The following is a 4,176-nucleotide window of genomic DNA, read 5'->3' as shown; positions in this document are numbered from 1 at the left end:
TTCAAAAATAAAAAATATATCTTTCCTTGTTTTACTCATAAATTTCAATTTCAAAATTCTATCTTTTCAAATCTTTTTCAAAAATCAAATCTTTTTTATTTATTTTTATATATTTTCAAAATTTTTTTTTAAAAAATTGATTTTCAAAAATCTTTTTCCTATTCTTACTTCATATTTTAGAAAATCTTTACTAACAATTAATGTGATTGATTCAAAAATTTTTAAGTTTGTTACTTGCCTAGTAAGAAAGGTTCAATCTTTAAAATTTTAAATCATATCTTTTTGTTTCTTGTTAGTCAAGTAATCAACTTTGATTTCAAAATCTTTTCTAACTTCTTATCTTTTCAAATTTAATTTTCAAATCTTCTTAATATCTTTTCAATCATATCTTTTCAATTATATCTTTTTAATCATATCTATTTTCAAAATAAATTTCAATCATATCTTTACAATCATATCTTTTTCAAAAATCAAATCTTTTCAAATTGTTACCAATCATATCTTTTTAATTCATATCTTTTTCAATCACATCTTTTTGAAATTCTAATTTCCAAATCTCTTTCTAACTTCTTATCTTTTTTTAAATTTATTTCTTATCTTTCTCAAAACCACCTAACCACTTTTTCACTCTTAATTTTTGAAAATTACCTTCCCCTTTTTCAAAATATTTTTAATTAACTAATTGCTTTAAATTTTCAATTTAATTTTATTTTTCTTCTTAATTTTCGAATTTTAACTAATGAATAAAATAAAAACAAAAATATTTTTCTTTTCTTTTTAATTATTTTCAAATTTTTCTCTTCTTCTTCTTCTTATATTCTTCTCTTCTTCTACTCACATAAGGAATCTCTATACTATGACATAGAGGATTCCATATTTTCTTTTGTGTTCTCTTCTTTTTTGTATGAGCAGGAACAAGGATAAGAACATTCTTGTTGAAGTTGATCCTGAACCTGAAAGGACTCTGAAGAGGAAGCTAAGGGAAGCTAAGCACAACTCTTTGGAGAAAATCTGACAGAAATTTTTGAAAAAGAAAGAGACATGACCGAAAATAATAACAATGCAAGGAAGATGCTTAGTGACTTTACTGCACCAAATTCCAACTTACATGGAAGAAGCATCTCCATCCCTGCCATTGGAGCAAACAATTTTGAGCTTAAACCTCAACTAGTTTCTCTGATGCAACAGAACTGCAAGTTTCATGGACTTCCATCTAAAGATCCTTTTCAGTTCTTAACTGAATTCTTGCAGATCTGTGATACTGTTAAGACCAATGGGGTTGATCCCGAGGTCTACAGGCTCATGCTTTTCCCGTTTGCTGTAAGAGACAAAGATAGAATATGGTTGGACTCTCAACCTAAAGATAGCCTGAACTCTTGGGATAAGCTGGTCACGGCTTTCTTAGCCAAGTTCTTTCCTCCTCAAAAGCTTAGTAAGCTTAGAGTGGATGTTCAAACCTTCAAACAAAAAGTAGATGAGTCCCTCTATGAAGCTTCGGAGAGATACAAGGAACTGACCAAAAAGTGTCCTTCTCACATGCTTTCAGAATGGACCATCCTGGATATATTCTATGATGGTCTGTCTGAGCTATCAAAGATGTCACTGAACCATTCTGCAGGTGGATCCATTCACCTAAAGAAAACGCCTGCAGAAGCTCAAGAACTCATTGACATGGTTGTAAATAACCAGTTCATGTACACTTTTGAGAGGAATCCTGTAAGTAATGGGACGCCTCAGAGGAAGGGAGTTCTTGAAATTGATACTCTGAATGCCATATTGGCTCAGAATAAAATATTGACTCAGCAAGTCAATATGATCTCTCAGAGTCTGAATGGATTGAAAGAATCATCCAACAGTACTAAAGAGGCATCTTCTGAAGAAGAAGCTTATGATCCTGAGAACCCTACAATAGCAGAGGTGAATTACATGGGTGAATCCTATGGAAACACCTATAATCCCTCATGGAGAAATCATCCAAATTTCTCATGGAAGGATCAACAAAAGCCTCAACAAGGCTTTAATAATGGTGGAAGAAACAGGTTTAGCAATAGCAAGCCTTTTTTATCATCCACTCAGCAACAGACAGAGAGTTCTGAGCAGAATCCATCTAGCTTAGCAAATATAGTCTCTGATCTATCTAAGGCCACTGTAAGTTTCATGAATGAAACACGGTCCTCTATTAGGAATTTGGAGGCACAAGTGGGCCAGCTGAGTAAAAGAGTCACTAAAATTCCTCCTAGTACTCTCCTAAGCAATATAGAAGAGAATCCAAAAAGAGAGTGCAAGGCCATTGATTTAACCATCATGGCCGAACCTACGAGGGAGGGAGAGGACGTGAATCCCAGTGAGGAAGACCTCCTGGGACGTCCAGTGATCAACAAGGAGTTTCCCTCTGAGGAACCAAAGGAATCTGAGGCTCATCTAGAGACCATAGAGATTCTTTTGAACCTCTTTATGCCATTCATGAGCTCTGATGAATATTCTTCTTCTGAAAAGAATGAAGATGTCACTGAAGAGCAAGTTGCCAAGTACCTTGGTGCAATCATGAAGCTGAATGCCAAATTATTTGGTAATGAGACTTGGGAAGATGAACCTCCCTTGTTCATCAATGAACTGAGTGATCTGGATCAACTGACATTGCCTCAGAAGAAACAGGATCCTGGAAAGTTCTTAATACTTTGTACCATAGACACCATGACCTTTGAGAAGGCTCTATGTGACCTTGGGTCAGGGATAAACCTCATGCCACTCTCTGTAATGGAGAAACTGAGAATCTTTGAGGTGCAAGCTGCCAGAATCTCATTAGAGATGGCAGACAACTCAAGAAAACAGGCTTATGGACAAGTAGAGGACGTGCTAGTAAAGGTTAAAGGCCTTTACATCCCTGCTGATTTCATAATCCTAGACACTGGGAAGGATGAGGATGAATCCATCATCCTTGGAAGACCCTTCCTAGCCACAGCAAGAGCTGTGATTGATGTGGACAGAGGAGAATTGATCCTTCAACTGAATGAGGATAACCTTGTGTTTAAAACTTAAGGATCTCCTTCTGTAACCATGGAGAGGAAGCATGAAAAGCTTCTCTCACTGCAGAGTCAACCAAAGCCCCCAAAGTCAAACTCTAAGTTTGGTGTTGGGAGGTTCCAACAATGCTCTGAACATCTGTGAGGCTCCATGAAAGCTCACTGTCAAGCTATTGACATTAAAGAAGCGCTTGTTAGGAGGCAACCCAATGTTATCTAATTATATTTATTTATTTTCCATTGTTATTTTATGTGTTCTTTAGGTTGATGATCATGTGAAGTCACAAAAACTACTAAAAAATCAAAAACAGAATGAAAAATAGAATGAAAAATAGCACACCCTGGAGGAGAACAGTCTGGCATTTAAACGCCAGAAACAAGCATCTGTCTGGTGTTTAACGCCAGAAACAGGCACCAAGCTGGCGTTTAACGCCAGAAACAAGCATCTACCTGGCGTTAAATGCCAGAACAGAGCATGGAAGTGGCGTTTAACGCCAGAAACAGGAAGCAGTCTGGCGTTAAACGCTAGGATTGCATGTATATGGCGTTTTACACATCTAAAGGGTGCAAGGATGAAAAATCCTTGACACCTCAGGATATGTGGACTCCACAAGATTCCCATATGATCTGTGGACCCCACAGGATCCCCACACTTCTTCTCTCCCCTTCATAGCTTTTCATAACTCTCTTCCCCAATTAACCTCCACCAATCACCTCCATTGCTCCTCCAAAACCATCATACAACCTACCTACACCCACCCACTTAAATTCAAACCATCACTCCTTCCTTTTTACACATCATAACCACCTAAACCCCCTTGACCGAACCAGTCACACACCTCCATCTCCTCCATTTTCTTCTTCTTCTACTCACTTCTTTCTTCTTTTGCTCGGAGACGAGCAAACCTTCTAAGTTTGGTGTGGTAAAAGCATTGCTTTTTGTTTTTCCATAACCATCTAGGGCACCTAAGGCCGGAGACATCCTCATTGAAGAGGACAAGCCCATCACTAAGAAAAGGATGGAACAAACAATAGATCATGGACCTCAACAAGAGTATGAGGAAATTCCTCACCATGAAGTCCCTGAGATGCCTCAGGGGATGCACTTTCCTCCACAAAACTATTGGGATCAAATCAACACCTCCCTAGGAGA

The 4,176-nt window shown here is 37.2% G+C and overlaps 1 non-coding gene across 1 annotated transcript; it reads right to left on the bottom strand.

Annotated features, from left to right (window-relative positions):
- Positions 1–1,434: 1,434 nt before the first annotated feature.
- Positions 1,435–1,542, bottom strand: LOC112774828 (small nucleolar RNA R71). The gene has a single exon (XR_003189287.1). It is a non-coding gene; the product is annotated as a small nucleolar RNA R71 (small nucleolar RNA).
- Positions 1,543–4,176: the final 2,634 nt, after the last annotated feature.

This window comes from Arachis hypogaea, chromosome 18 (assembly GCF_003086295.3).
Source record: "Arachis hypogaea cultivar Tifrunner chromosome 18, arahy.Tifrunner.gnm2.J5K5, whole genome shotgun sequence".
NCBI classification, from domain to species: domain Eukaryota; kingdom Viridiplantae; phylum Streptophyta; class Magnoliopsida; order Fabales; family Fabaceae; genus Arachis; species Arachis hypogaea.
Note: the sequence above shows the minus strand (reverse complement) of the source record. Positions and strands in the feature narration are given on the sequence as shown.